Raw genomic sequence first — 16,376 nt, forward strand, 5'->3', positions numbered from 1 at the left:
CTTTGGTCTAAAGGAAGGTTCATACCTCCAACAAGAGTCCGTGTCCGACAAAGACCAGGAGAAGTCCCCTTCTCCATCAACTCCGGACGAACCATGGCCCTCATGAAGCGGATGAGGACCGCAAAACCAGCAGTGACCCAGTCCCAACGCCCTAGGGAACTCAGGTTAGAAAGGAAGGGAAGAAGCTTCGTCGACAGCCTCTCGCCCTTGTCTTCGAGGTAAATCAAAGACAAAAACCACCAGAGCCACAGACGAGCCCTCTGCTCAGCTGTACAGGGAGGAGGAGCCGTCTCCCTCCCGTCAACCGTCACCAGCGCCGGGGGCTTCCCCGCGAAGTAGTCTCGAACGTAGGAACTGGGTATCAAACCCGGCACTGTAACAGCCTTCGCGATAAGTTCCAGCCGATCAATCTCCTCACCTCGGCCGAATCCGCCCTCATGGCAGTCTCCGGCCACTCCACCTCCTCGGTCCCGCACGGCAGACCAGAAATCATGCCGTAGTCCTCCAGAGTGACTCCTACCTCACCGAAAGGCATGTAAAACGTAGAAGTCGTATCCCAGAATTGGTCCAAGAAAGCGCGGACCAGGCTAAGGTTAGCCCGCAACTTCCTCTTCGCGATGTCCTTCCAGACCTGCACCAAAGGACCGAACGCTCCACGCTCGATCATGGCCCTCTCCTCCGCCGACAGCCGCTCGTAGTGCTCCATCGCTGTCGTGTAACCCGAGAACGACCTGATGTTCCCGGCCTCCTATCGTGATTTGAAACAAGGCTATCTTTAGTTTTGAATGAAATTTGAAAGAAATTTGAACAAAAGAATGAAAGAGGATGAGTAATGAGTAGTGAATTCCTATTTACCAAACTCTTCACTGTCCTGTAGGACAGGTGACCCTCTGCAGCCCACACCAGGTGCCTGCTCTCCCAAGTCTCAGCCCACGTAGGAGCTCCTCTCAGCTGACGACCTCCTCGTCCGACGTTGGCCCGTCTCGGGGCCTCCTCCTCGTGAATCTCGTCCCCAGCAGCCATCACCGCAGCGGTGAAGGCCTGCTCTAAAGCCTCCTCGACAGTAGCAGCGTCGATCTCTATGGGAGCTCTCCCAGAAGTAGAAGCCTCATCACCTACAACGTTAAAGCAAGTTTAGGCCGCGTCACGTGACGACGAGCCTTGGTTAAGGGATTTTCATGCCTTCGGAAGCCCTGAAACCGCTCTTTTCTTGCCATCCTTGGCCATATTCCCACCAACCCGATCACTCATATGGTAATTTAGGTCAAGTCAAGTCTAATTTGAAGCCTAGTTCCGGGTTCGAGTCGAGATTTCGACAGCATTTCTTTATAATGACGATTATGCCCTAGAAAAGTGTCCTGAAAAAGCCGTCACAAACCAAAATTCCGAGATGATAGAAAGTTTACCCATCATTCAAGGATCCCAAATATCAAGTTTCATCGCAAATGGGCAATCCTAAGGCTATTTTCGAAGCAATTTACGGTTTAGCTGTAAAACCGTCTCAAATTTCACTCAAAGGCTCAAAACTTGATGAAAATTCGAGACAAATACATGGTTATATTCTTAATATTACCTACTATCCATTTTTAATGTCAATTTGACAAGACAAATGCGTTTGGGGGAAAAGCCCCAAAATTTCGATCAAATGGGTCATAAACCCTAGGTTGTTCGGCTCAAAATTGGACGAATATAGACGATTAATGCAAGATTGAGACACATACCTTGATTAGTCATGTTTAATGCAAGCTTTTGGATCAAACCTTGGCGGAAATGGTGAAGATTTGAGAGAGAAATTGTGTGAATTATGTTTCGAACAAATGAAACAATCCCTCTGATTTATCGCGTTTTTATGCAGAAAAACCAATTTGGGGAATAGACGCAGCAGGCGCTGCACCTCTTCCAAGAGACGCAGCTCTTGCTGCGCCTCTTCCTTTTGTTCCCTCCATGCGGATTTTCAAAAATTCGTTATGAATTCGTTATTTGTGGGCCCATCTTTGGTGCGCCTTTTCCCCGATGTTTTTTTACTCTTTTGGTCCGTTTGACGATTTTCTTTCGTTCCGGCCCGCATTTCCAAGCCAGCAGCAGACTGTCGCATGTTATTTATTCCTTCCAAGACCTTTTGCTTGTCGCAACGAGCATTTATTCCTTCACAGAACTCGACACACCTTCATTATGTCTCCACCGAGAGTAAGCGGATACACTTTCCCTCTCATGACAAGAAGAATAATTCCTAATCGTGTCTCCAGCGAGAGTAAGCGGACGTACTGTCTCTCTCAAGACGTAAGGATTAACATCTACCAAAGCAGATTTCCCCTCAGCAGTTCCCGCCTGTGTCCTGCTACTCGCAATTATTTCTCGAAGACTACCTAAGCAGTTTTTCCCTCAGCAGTTCCCGCCTGTGTCCTGCTACTCGCAATTATTTCTCAAAGACTACCTAAGCAGTTTTTCCCTCAGCAGTTCCCGCCTGTGTCCTGCTACTCACAATATTTCGTGTTTCCCCGCAGAGTTCGACAAGGAGTCGTTCTCCAGAAGTTCCCAAACCTATAGAGTTCCTATACCCAAGCTTTAGTTACCCCTTAAGTTGAACTTACTTTAGGCCTCCTTCCCATCGATGCTTTCCTTTAGGGTCCCACACCCTAGCACCAATCCTTACTTATCTTTTAGGTCTTACCCTTAGCTCCTACGCTTAACCTTAGCTCCTACGCAACCCCGGAAGCATCTCGAGAAAGAAGTCTCAGGTATGGTCTCTTCTTATGGCTGGCGAGCCTCCTTACGTAGTCTAATGGACTTTAAACGACCCTCCCCGATAGTCGACAGACTCTAAAATGTTCCCGACGATAGGTCCTTGGCTCAGACCCCTTGAGTCGCCTCGCGTCGCCATAGTCGTCAGGTTGTAATCTTCGATTGACCTGATGGCTATACTTTGACTTTCACCTTGTCCAAGCCTCAGTCAAAGTGGGGGCTCTGTAGATACCTCATTTCTGCACCTCCCGCAAACCACCCGGTGATGATTGAGCCGCATGTTTGGTACGCGGAACGATTTGTGACAATTCGTAAGATTTTCGTCAAGTGATTGCTCAAATATTAATGTCTACCTCTTAGTTGTCATCTACGTCCCGATACGGTCGTTTTGACAGTAATTAGAGTACATTCGGAGTCCAGGCCTAAAACCGTCTCCATTTTCTGATAACCGTTAAATCCCGAGTCAGAATGTTCTGGAATGTTCCGGATATTTCTATTCCATATTTCATAAATTTTATCTTTTGGTATACAATTTCCCGTAAAATTCACATAAGATATTAAGGAAAACCGAATTATTTCCGTCCTACCATAACTCAAACACGGAAATCTTTCTTCTGCACGAGGAAACCCCTTGGGAACAGACGCGGCAGTCTTTGCGCCTCTTCCAAGAGACGCAGCTGGTCGCTGCGCCTCTTCCCGTGCCCTTTTCTCGCATATTTCTCGTATCTTTTTCATATCTTTCCGAGATTCACTTCCAAAGAGTCTCCGAAACCCTAATTCCTTCACGTGATTAGTATAAATAGGAGCCTTCGCTCCTCATATTTCTCACGCGAGTGTCCGCCCTTCTCTTCTCCCTTTGCATTCCAGACTTTGTTCTTACCTTTTTGGCGTCTACGTGCTTGAACTTTCGACCACTTAAGCTCGGATCCTTCTGAGTACCAGCCTCCCCGTTTGCATGACCGACCAATTTGACCAACTACACATCAATCAACTTAATTAACTTAATCGTTTTCCTCTTACGAGGGCACTTTCTTTGCATTCGCGTCGAGCATCACTAATCGATATCTTAGTCCTTCTCGTTTCGTCAACATGTAAGTCTGAGGGTGTATAATCCTTATTTATTTATTGTATTTACCTTTTGTATCATCAATTGTAAGATTTATGTCGAAAATACCACTAAAACCGATTTCTAAAACCATGTTTTAAAACCTCTTTTTATGGATTTCCAGTAGATAACCGTCGAGAAAGGACGCAGCAACTGCTGCGCCTCTTCGAAGGAGCGCAGTTCCTGCTGCGCCTCTTCGTGAGGCTGCCGCAGTTCCTGCTTCCTTTCTTCTTCGTTCGTCCTCTGTTATTCGTCAAAATTCTTTCTTTTATTTCGTTTATTTGTCAATTCTTCATCACGATAGCATATAATTCACATGTATATTCATCATCATCATTAATATGTTTTAATCATCATAAATCCGACTTAAATCCCAAATAATCTCATATTTGCGGGTTTTCGTCATTAAATTCAATTCCGGGTTAAAGAGATTCAATTCGTCAATATTGGGTTTCTGGAATTCGTCTTTGATATAGTTTTTACCTGTCTTTTGTTGTATTCATCATGTATTCGTCATTAATCCATCATATTTGACTTAATCAATTAATTTGTTTGACTCATTAATATTTTTCACTTCTATCATTAATCCGTCTTAATTCCGTCTCATCCATGTTTTACTGTTTTCACGACCCATTCATATTTTAAATAACCTATTAATCACTTTCATCCGAGTAAATATCATTAATCAATAATTAAAATCACCAATTGACATTAACGGCTTGCAATTACGGCTTCACAGCCAGAACTGAGCCAAGGAACAGACGCAGCGTCTGCTGCGCCTATTCCAAAGGACGCAGCTCTGCTGCGCCTGTTCCTGGCTGAGTTCTGTCCCTGAACTCCGTTTTCTGCCTTGACATAATTTAATTAGTTTACGTATTAACTAACTATTATTTATTATCGCCTAATTTCTGTTCGTTAATTCTTATTCTTTTATTCTTTTCCCAAATTATCCGTTTTAAAGGTATTTTCGACATAAATCGCCTATCCGTTGTAATCAATGTAATTTTTATTATTGTAATTTATAATTATTGTATTTCTTTTATCATTTGTATGCTTCCACATGTAAATGAGCATTAAATCCAACTTCGACCAAATTGTTTGCTAATTAATTGTTCACCGACTTAGTATAAATCTTCACATGCTAGGATCAAAACTTGGATGTTGCATTGCATGCATATAGCCGACGATATATCAAGTATGAATAACTTCCCTAATCAATAGTAGAGGCCGCTATCGAGGCGGGCGGGATTAGGTGTTCGATCAAAAGATCTTCCTAATACGTACCCTCACCCCTTACTCCAGATCTCCGTGAGCACCCGTGTTCATTGGCATCCGCGAGAGTCATTCTAGACATAGAATGCTAAGGGTAACGATTGCTTAGTGTTCATGTCTCTACTTTGTGTCTTGACATGACACGAGGTATTCAAACGGTTCCAATTTCCCATAAAAATTGGTGGCGACTCCATATAAAAATGCAAACGCTTGTTTCACTTTTCCAACCCAAGCGCCCCCGTGGGCGGCCCGCTGTCCACAAAAGCTAAGTGAGGGGGCTAGCTGACCATCTTCGTTGGTGTCTTGATTCTACCTAGACTTCAGCAGTATTCCGTTCAGCATTTGAGGCTTGATCTTGATTCAGACTCAGATTCTTGGTCTAGAATATATTTCGGATTTTTGCTCAGATTTTTGATCAGGTTTTGAAGGATAACGTTGTCTTTGGATATTGACTTGACTTGCTTGATTGAGCCTTCTTCTTTTGTCTCTTCTGTCTTGGGCTATAGGCATAACTACGGCTTCGGATATTGATCTTGGGTATTTCTCTTGATTGAGCCTTTGTCTTTGATCGTGGCTCGTATCATCTTGGATTTTCTTGCTACCATGGATTTGGGTCAGACTAGCACCTTTGGTGTGAAACGGGTTGATCTTTTGTAACACGAGTTGTTTATTGTGGGGAATGGGCTTGCCTTCCGTCATGGATTGTCAACAAGGGAGATGGTCTGGATTCGTCCTAGAATCTCTTGAGATAGGCTCGTCCTAAACTGGGGTATGTTGTGGTTTCTATTGCCAGACATGGAATAGGTAAGAAAAGAACACGGAGTTTCAGGTCCTCTACAACTTTGAAGGAAACATCATATAAGTGCACTCACATTGACTGTCATGTGTTGTTGTTGTCATTTTAAAAAATGTCTCAAACCAATTCTTGTTGTCACAGGAAGAGGGTAGAGGAAGAGATATGATAGAATATGTGGATTGAAAAGTGTGCTTTTATTGAAATGGATAATAAATGTATTTAACATAGATATGAGAAGACATGTGACTCATGGGACAACCCTCAGGTTGTCACTAGGAATGAAAATGGAGAAAGATACTAGAACAAATATGAGATAGAAAGCCTAAGACTCGGACTCGGACCCGGACTTTGACGCGATCTTAGACCTAGACTCGTAATCATCGGCCCATGCTTGAGCATTTTCCCTTCCAGCAACTGGCTTCGGCATCTGACTTTGAGCATTCACCCATTTGAGCACCTCATCTTCGTCTTAGGGAACATTGAAAGGGTAATAGTCAAGAAAAGTTTCTTGATAAGTGGTATATCCATGAGGATTGCCTAACCTGCCATGTGAGTTAAGGGTCGAGAGGGACAATTCCCCGCTTTCAATCATATCCTGAATGTCGTTTTTTAATTTGTAACATTTCTCTGTATCATGCCCTTTGCCTCTATGGTATTTGCAGTAGGCATTCTCATCCCAAAACTTGGATTTCTTCTCTAGGTTAGGCGTAGGTCCTATAGGCTTCAACATTCGTCGCTCCATGAGTCTCTGAAGGGCATCGGTGTATGTAATACCAATGTTGGTAAATTTCCTAGGAGGTGTGCCCTTATTTTCGGAAGCCTTTGTAAATGACCCCGAAGGCTCCATGAGGTTGCCTTTGTTGATTTTGATTCTTGGATGAGAAGAACTAGGAATAGATTGTCCATTTGTTGCTTTCTCCTTAAGACTGTCAAGCTGAGGGTTTGTCTGGACACTTTTCATCTTGAGAGGTCGGGCATCAAGCTTCTTACTCATTTCAGCAAACTGTTTCTCCATGTTGGAAAGTCGGAAGTTTAGATTATCAATGGCTCCTTCTATTTTGGAGAATTTATTGTTGAAGGTAATGGAAAGCATGAGCATTCCATTTTGGATATCTTCATCTTCGAGGACATAGATTTCTTTATCATCATGATGATTGAGGAGATGAGAACAATCTAGAGATGATTCTTCGTCATGTTTAATGATATTATACCCAAGAGGGTCGATTTTCTTAGATTGCGCGACAGAAGGTGGCTTAGGAAGCTTGCCTTCTTCGATCATATCTCGGATGGTGTGTTTCAAGAGAAAACACTCTTCAATATCATGGCCTCTACCTTGGTGATATAAGCAGTATTTGTTGCCCTTCCAGAGGTTCATCTGTTTCTCTAAAGGTGGATCCGGAGTTGGTCCTATTGGATGTAGCTTGCCTTGGGCAGAGAGTCTCTTCAAAGCATCGGCATAAGACATGCCTAAATCGGTAAGCACCCTTTGATGCCTCCCAGATTTCCTTTCAGCTGTTTTCGGCTTTCTAGGACGATGGTTATTGCAAGAGGTAAGCTTTGGATGACCTAGACTAGAGGTTTCCCTAGTTGGCATGTTCTTTTCTACCATTCCATTTTCAAGGGTGAGGACGCGAATGCTCAAATTTTCCACTGTAGCTTGAACTCCTAGGACCATGGCATAAACATCTTGGAGAGACACGGTGATGGTGGCTTTATCTTCTTCGTGACCTTGCTGACCGACGGAACTTGCTGGATTCCTACTCGACAGAAATGACGCGCATTACAACTCGATTCGACATGGGGTCACGCATACTAAGGCAATAAACAAAAGGAAAGGACAAGATGACAAATCTAGACTTGACTTGTGAATTCGTGAAATGTCGTGAGCGACTTCTCGTGTTTGAATTCACGGTGCTTGACTTTTAATTTTAGACTCGAGTGTTAACTTTGACGGAGTGACCCTCATATGATTGACCTTATTGACGGGATTGATGACACATGTTGATTCTAAAACGTGTGTTTTAAGACAGACTTGACTCGAGGTTCGGGTATGTGTGTCCCGAACGTGACTAGGGGAATTCAAGAGACGGATCGATGTGTTAGCCTCGAGTGTCTGAGTCGAGGTATGGAAATGTTTGGCTCCTAATTGAATTGGGGTAGGGGGTCCAAAATGACGGCGTGACGCCTTAGGACTTGACTTGAATTTTGAAAAGACCCAAAATGTAAAGGAAGACGAGTTTATGACTCGACAGAGTTCCGACTAGGACATAGTCGGCTTGAATTTTGACTCTAACTTAGCCCAATTGAATTTACACATTTACATTTACATGTTGGAAAATATTTTGTTTTTTTTTTTTTGGATTTTTTTTTGGTTTCTTTTTTGTTTTTACGTTTTTTTTTGTTTTTGTATTTGGTTTTGAAATGGGTTTTAGGCCCGAAGTTTGACTCGACATTTGGACAGAGTTTAGGCTTATTTTGCGCTATTTTGAAAATGTTTATATTTTGAAAAGGATTTTTGATTTTACAAAATGGTTTTGTTTACAAAATGGTGATCACATATGATACAAACATATATACAGGCATTATAACGGGATGCTGAGTGCATTTAAAAGGGTTTTGGTTTAAAGGGTGGGTTGCCATACCGAACCATCAAACCCGAAGTCTGTGGAGAGGCTCGTACCAAACAAGAGTAAGGCCGATTCCTAGTCCATTTCCTCAAGTAGTGAAGGCCCTTGATACAAACAAGAGTAAGCATCATGGTATGGATGACGTCAATCGCTATCCATCCTTAGGCCCAAATAAGAATTAGGACCGTTTAGACGGGACGATTGGTCGAATGGGTTAGGATGGGCCTAGGAAGGCCGAATGAAACGGTCTAGGAAGACCGAGTTATGAAAACCGACAATTGTTTTGTACAAACTATTCCCTAACCTTGTTCAACTTTCACCCTTGGCTACACGTAAGTGTATTATCCCCAGCGGAGTCGCCAAACTGTGGACAACGGGGGGGCCCACGGGGGCGCTTGGGAGGAAGAGAACAAGCGTTTGCATTTTGTTGGAGTCGCCACCAATTTTTATGGGAAATTGGAACCGTTCGAATACCTCGTGCCATGTCAAGACACAAAGTAGAGACATGAACACCAAGCAATCGTTACCCCTTAGCATTCTATGTCTAGAATGACTCTCGTGGATGCTAATGAACACGGATGTTCACATAGATCTGGAGTAAGGGGTGAGGGTACGTATTAGGAAGCTCTTTTGATCGAACACCTAATCCCGCCCGCCTCGATAGCGGCCTCTACTAATGATTAGGGACATCATCTATACTTGATATATCGTCGGCTATATGCATGCAATGCAACATCCAAGTTTTGATCCTAACATGTGAGAATTAGGCTAAGTCGGTGAACAATTAATTTAGCATACAATTAATGTCGAAGTAGGATTTAATGCTCAATTACATGTGAAAGCATACAAATGATACAAGAAATATAATAAATACAATAAATAAAATTACAATAATTACAATGGATTAATGATTTATATCGAAAATACTTTCAAAACGAATAATTTGGGAAGAAAAGAATAAAAGAATTAACGAACAGGAATTAGGCGATAATACGAATAATAGTAGATTAATACGTAAACTAATTAAACTAGGTCAAGCAACAATGGAGTTCAGAGACAGAACTCATCTCGAACAAAGCAGCAGAGTGCGCCCTCTGAAGAGGCGCAGCAGCGGCGATTCTGCTCATTCCAAGGGTGAGTTCGGGCCGTGTGAGCCGAATCGCAAATTGTTAATATTAATTGATGAATTTAAGGATTGATTACAATATTTACTCGGATGGAAGTGATTAATAGGTTATTTACATGTGATTAATGGTCATAAAAGCAATAAACATGGATTAGACGGAATTAAGACGAGTTAATTACATGGATGAACGATTGATTAGTGACATGGGTGAATGAAATAAATTAAACATGATGAGTTGATAACAAATTAATGACGAATGTGACAAAAGACAGGTGAAAATATATCAAAGATCGAATTCCAGAAACTCAATATGAACAAATCGAATTTCTACAACCCGGATTGAATTTAATGACGAAAACCCGCAAATATGAGATTACAAGGGATTTAAGTCGAATTTATGATGGATAAAACGTGTTGAATGATGAATAATAATATACATGTGAAATTATTGTGATTGTATCGGAGAATTAACAAGAAACAAACGAAACAAATAAAAGGTTTGACGAATTACAGAGGACGAAGGAAGAAGAAAGGAAGCGAGGAATCTGCGCGACCTCACGAAGAGGCGCAGCGAGAATCTGCGCTCCTTCAAGAGGCGCAGCGATTCTTTGCGTCCTTTCTCGACGGTTTGTCTTCTGGAAATCCGTAAAAAGAGGTTTTAAACAAGGTTTTAGAAATCGGTTTTAATTGGTATTTTCGACATAAACCTTACAATTGATGATACAAAAATAAAGAACAATAAATAAAAGAGAGATTTACACCCTCAGACTTACATGTTTGACGAAACGAGATGAACTAAGTTATCGATTAGTGATGCTCGACTCGAACTATAATGCAAATATGAAAGTGCCCTCGTAAGAGGAAAACGATTAAGATTAATTAAGTGGATTGATGTGGAGTTGGTCAAATTGGTCGGTCATGCAAACGAGGCTGGTACTCAGAAGGATCCGAGCTTACGTGGTCGAATGTTCAAGCACGTAGACTCCAAAAAGTAAGAACAAAGGTCTAGAATGCAAAGGGAGAAGAGAAGGGCGGACACTCGCGTGAGAAATATGTGAGACCGAAGATCTCTATTTATACTAATCACAGGACGGAATTATGGTAAGACTAGGATACGGAAGGAAAGATCCGGAAACAACCGACTTAGGTTAAACACGGAAACTTGGACAAAAAGAAAACCTTGAGGAAAAGGCGCAGTAGATGCTGCGTTCCTTGGAAGAGGCGCAGCACTTGCTGCGTCCTTTCCTCAGCGGGTTCCTCCTGCGCAAGAAAGCGCGTTTGACAGCCTGTCGTATTTTAGGCATAACTTTCTCTACAAGACTCGGAATAAGATGATTTCGGTGGTGTTGGAAAGCTAAGAAAGAGATCTAGAACTTTCTGTGAAATAAGCTGGACCTAAAAAAGTCGTTATCACCTCGTAAAACGGGCCTAAAGGTCGGGTTATCATTTTAACTACATGAAATGCACATTTTGTAATGTAAACTTTTAGTTTAGTCTAAACAAGTGACACGAGACTCAAAATGAGATATAATCTCAACATTTTATGACATCCTAACCTTAGGTAGACAAGCACATTGCTCTTGACTCGGGTTTTGACGGTTTTAGGAAATGAAGACGGTTTTTGACCCGGACTCCAAATGAACTCTAATTACTGCCAAAACGACCGTAATAACACCTAGATGACAATTAAGAGGTAGACACAAATGTTTGAGCAATCACTTGACGAAAAACTTACGAACTGTCACAAATCGTTCTGCGTACCAAACATGCGGCCCAATCATCACCGGGTGGTTTGCGGGAAGTGCAGAAACGAGGTATCTACAATATGTTAAATTTTTAATTGTTGAATGTTTTTATATGTTAAATTTATATGTTATTTTTTTTTGTCGGGAACAAAAAAGCCGGCTAAGGCGGATAAGCCTAAGCCCACAAACATGCCAACTACCTCGTCGAGACAACAACTTGATGAGGTATTTAATTAACTTCTCCATTTTTTTGAAAACCTCCCTTAATTTATATTTTTTCTGTATTTCTGAAAAGCATGGAAATTTTTTGTAGGGAACAAAAAAGCCGGCTAAGGCGGATAAGCCTAAGTCCCCGGACATGCCAACTACCTCGTCCAGACAACAACTTGATGAGGTATTTAATTGACTTCTCCATTTTTTTTAAAAAAACTTCCCTTTATTTATATTTTTTCTGTATTTCTAAAAAGCATGGAAATTTTGTGTAGGGGACAAAAAAGACGGATAAGCCTAAGTCCCCAGTCATACATGCTACTACTACCTCATCATTGAAAGAGCAGGTTGATGAGGTATTTAGTTAAGTACTCTTTTATTTTTATTACTCCAACTAGCTAGCTAGGATATGTTACCTTTGGATTTTTTATTATTTAAATTATCTACATGTGTAGGCTGGTGGTAGTAGCACAAAATCAAAGAATCATTATTTCCCCGAACTGAAAGATGTTAGGAGTTTAAACTCCACAAAATATTCTGGGAAGGATTACCTGCTAAAAGTAAGAATGGTGACGATGAGGAAACTGCATGAGGAGGCTTGCGATCGCATAAAAAATGAGCAATTGATAATTATTCCGCTCGAGGAGCATATTCTAGGGGTTGAGTGCGAAGCAATTATGTCATGGGATATGCTAGCCATTTGGGCTGGCCTAGACGAGATTGATGTCTAACACCTATTTGTTTGGATGAATTAAGTTTCTTAATAAATAATTTCATATTCTAATATTCTGACTACTAGATAGTGTTTTAAATACCGAATTAATACCGTAATAATGTAGGATATTGAAATTGAGAGTGATCCCCAAAAACAAGATTCTAAGTGATCAATACGGATTCCTATGCCCCTATGTTTTATCTATGTTTATCTCGATTTTTTCGTCCGAAGATCGGGTAGATTATATTGCTCAGCAATTGGCGACAACCAAGAAGCTGGTTTTTGCTCCTTATAATGAAAACGGGTAATAAACAAATTAATATTACGTTTCCCTTACAATTTCATTTTCATAACTAATATATGTACTTGTTAATAATGATGATGTCTCTTGATGTAGGACTCATTGGGTGCTAGCAGCCATCATGCCGACGAAGAAGAAAGTTTTTTGGTTGGACTCTATACATAATCCACCAAGCGAGACTTTTAAGCGCTTGATTATTAAGTAACTTTATAATACTGATTTATTTATAATAACATTTTCAATTTTTATTTATAGCAAAAAGCTCATTTTTGCCCCTAAATAAATGAGTTTCCGCCTCCTTTTTTTTTTAAAAAATAAAGGGCCTTTGAGAAGAAAAGAGTTAATGAGCAGGATCAACCCATGAAAGATTCTGATGATGGCCCTACTTTTATTACGATAACAGGGGTACGTGCTCAAATACAATATCTTAAGTGCAAAAATCTGTGTTTAATACTAATACAATACCTAAAGTTCAAGATTCTGATGTGAGCCTTCTCTCGTCTGTTTGTTTTTATGTAATAATAGGTCCCTCGCCAGCCGGATAACATACAATGTGGATACTACGTTTGTCGGTTCATGTACGAGATTATTATGCGAAGATATATCCTTATTCCAGAAAAGGTTAGTAATTTAATAATGTGTTTATTACATTTTTTAAATTAGAGTTGATGTTGTCTTGCTTGCTGCTATACCATGATGTTGCTATGCTGAATGATATATGTTGTTACAATAATGTCTTGTCTGTGTTTTTTCTGCAGTATGTAATCAACGCGTCACAAGACCTTCAGCAGTACAAATGGCAACATATAGACGAGGTAAAGGACATGTTTATACGTCTTAGAACATAGCAATGCTGAAGGCTAAATGCATGATACTCAGAGCTTAGATCAGCTTATTAGTAAATTTTTTGTTGAAGTTAGGGAATGATTAGTTCATGTAAATTTAACTCCTTGTAAGTATATTGTTTAGGTATTTTTTTACCAAGTTGATTGATTAGGGTCAATGCAGTCTTTATTCGTTGGTTGATTGTACGATTGTTCGTTTGTTGATACTTAAATAAAGAAATAAAGTACGTAATGTAAATTGACACGTAAGATTTGGTGACGCGGAAAACCCAATGTGGGAACAACCGCGGGAGGGACGATACCCTGCCAAATATTGCACTATTTGAATAGGAGGATGATTACAATTAAGGCACGAAGCTTATCCTGCTGGCCCTAGGCGTCAGGCCTGCAAGATTTTGGACGAATGTATATTTGATAATAATATGCCGCGGTGTTTGATGTGTTCTTGAATGTGAATGCGCGAATACGGATGTGTTGAATGTCCTTCTTGATTTGCTTCCTTGGCTATTTATAGGGTAAGAACCCTAGATATGTCCTACTTTGAATATGGAAAGGGAATATAATTTCCATAAGAACTCGTTCCATACTTGGCCGCCTTTTCCCATTCTCCCTGATCTCCCTAACTTCTCCCTAACTTCTCCCTAACTCCTCTTTCCTTAATCCGGACGCCTTCTATGATGGGCTCCTGTTCTCCCTTGAGCCCATTTCCCCTTTCTCCAACTGCGGGCTTCCTTCCTCCTTATCACTCCTTCCATAGCTTTTATTTTATTAAGTGGGCCTCCTTTGTTGTGCTATTTTTAGCCCAAATAGTTTGCCCCAAATTTCTTGTGAAGTACGCTTCTAGGTATCGAGCAAGGAATTTACGTAATCGAATGCTAAAAACCCTAAGCCGTCTTTTACACTCCTTCCCATGCAATCCATCATGTCAGCCGCCCTACTCCTCTTTTCTCGCACCCAACTCCCTCTCTCCTCTTTATAACTCCAACCTCCACCTTCCACTTTTCATTAATCTCAAATCATTTCAAAAATACTCTTCTCTCTTAAACCCTCAACCTTCCTTCTTCTTTATCCTTTGCCGGCTTCACTGTTCCTCTTCCCCGTCTCTTTCATCAGGTATTTCTCCCCCTTTATTTCTTTAGTTTTCATTTTCTCCCTCCACCATGGGCAAAACTCGACAATCCTCCACACCCTCTGACCGTAATCTCGACCCCACCTTTCCTTCTCGGGGACTTTTTAAACACCCCCACGACTGTGACTCCGCCTTAACTGCGGCCAACATTCCCACGATCAAGAATCTGCTTGGTCTTGGTGACGGGGTGGACATTGCCATTCCTGAACCGGGACAGAAAGCCGACGCCCTTCGTCCAGGGTGGGTTAGTTTTTACCTGTACCCATTTAGATACGGCCTCCGTTTTCCTTTCCCTAAACTCGTTCAAGACTTCATCTTCATCAACAACTTTGCCTTGGCACAAATTTCTGCTGCCATTTGGAGAGTTCTTCTCTATTCTCTTGCCGCCGGTCAGAATACTGGTAATCTGTCACTCTGGGCGACCTAGCCCATATGTACAACATCAGATCCCTGGGCAGGGGTCAATCTCATTCCGGGGCCGTGGAGAGGCTCCCTTCAGACACGTGTCAAAATCCCGTGATGAGAAATGGTTTGAGGACTTCTTCTACGTGAGGAAGGACTCCGATCCATCCAGCCTCCTGCTGATTATATTTTCGAGAAATGGGTTCTAACTTCGAGTAAGTAGCCTTCCTGTCACCTGATTTATTTTATCTCGCTGCTTACTAGCTTACTTCATCGTCTTCGTGCAGGGCCCCTGTGACCTTACCCGTATTGGTGCCAAGATCCCCACTGCAGAAACTGTTCAAAGATCTCTCGAATCGAGAGAAAGTTCCCAGGACACTGCTTCCTGGTTTTTCACCGCTTCCTCCTCCAATCCTCCTCGCCGGCTCACGGTATGTCTTCTCGGTAAGACTTCTACACCGTTTTAATTTACATGTCTTTATTTCTGATGTTTTAAGCATTCTCGTCGTCGAGACTATATATACTTGCAGGTTCAAAAGTTGACCAATTAGAAATCATCCTCCAAAGTGCCAAAAGAAAGAGACCTTCGCGCCCGATGTGGCCTCTCGCCTCCAAGAGGAGTGCACTGCTGCTTCCTTCCAGACTCCTCCCACGCTTTCCAGTTCTGCTGCACGTGAGCCCTTGGAGGTCGACCCGTTATCTCGCCATCCGCCTACTCCTCCTGCCAGTCCTCGTGCTTCGTCCAGCGGGGGCTTTATTGCTCATTTCCCAGAGGGCTTTGGGAATGTGGACAAGGTGTCGTACTGGCCAGAGATTGACCAGCTGCTCTTCCCTCCTGTTGAGGAGACGTTTTCAGAGTTCTCCCCAGAGGAGATGGCTGAGAATGACGTGCACAATGCCTTCATGGTAAATATTCTTCGTCTTCTACCTGTTCGTCTTCTCTTGTTTAGACTTTATTTCTCAACTTTCTTGCTGACTTCTGATTTTTCCTGCCCCAGACCCTCCAGTCTGCACTCTACAACAGGAAAATGATCAACATAGTGTAGACCACTAGCCGTGCTACCAACGTCAAGAACCAGGAGCTGAAGGAGACTATTGCTGATCTGGCGCAGCAGTGGGCTGATCTGAAGGAGCGAGTGGTAGAGCTGAAGACTGAGCTTGCTGTCACCAAGAAGAACCTGAAGGAGGGGGCTGATCAGTTGGCTCGCACTCAGGCGGTGTCCAACACTTTCTCTGACTCCCTCAAGCGCTCTGATGAAAAGATCAGTGAGCTGATCTCCCTGGCCACCAATGTTGTTGCCTATGCTACCTGGCAGGGAAAGATCAGCGGGATGCGTGCTGCTCTCAAGGAGGCTCCTACC

Source organism: Silene latifolia, chromosome 1 (genome assembly GCF_048544455.1).
Source record: "Silene latifolia isolate original U9 population chromosome 1, ASM4854445v1, whole genome shotgun sequence".
Taxonomy (NCBI): Eukaryota; Viridiplantae; Streptophyta; class Magnoliopsida; order Caryophyllales; family Caryophyllaceae; genus Silene; species Silene latifolia.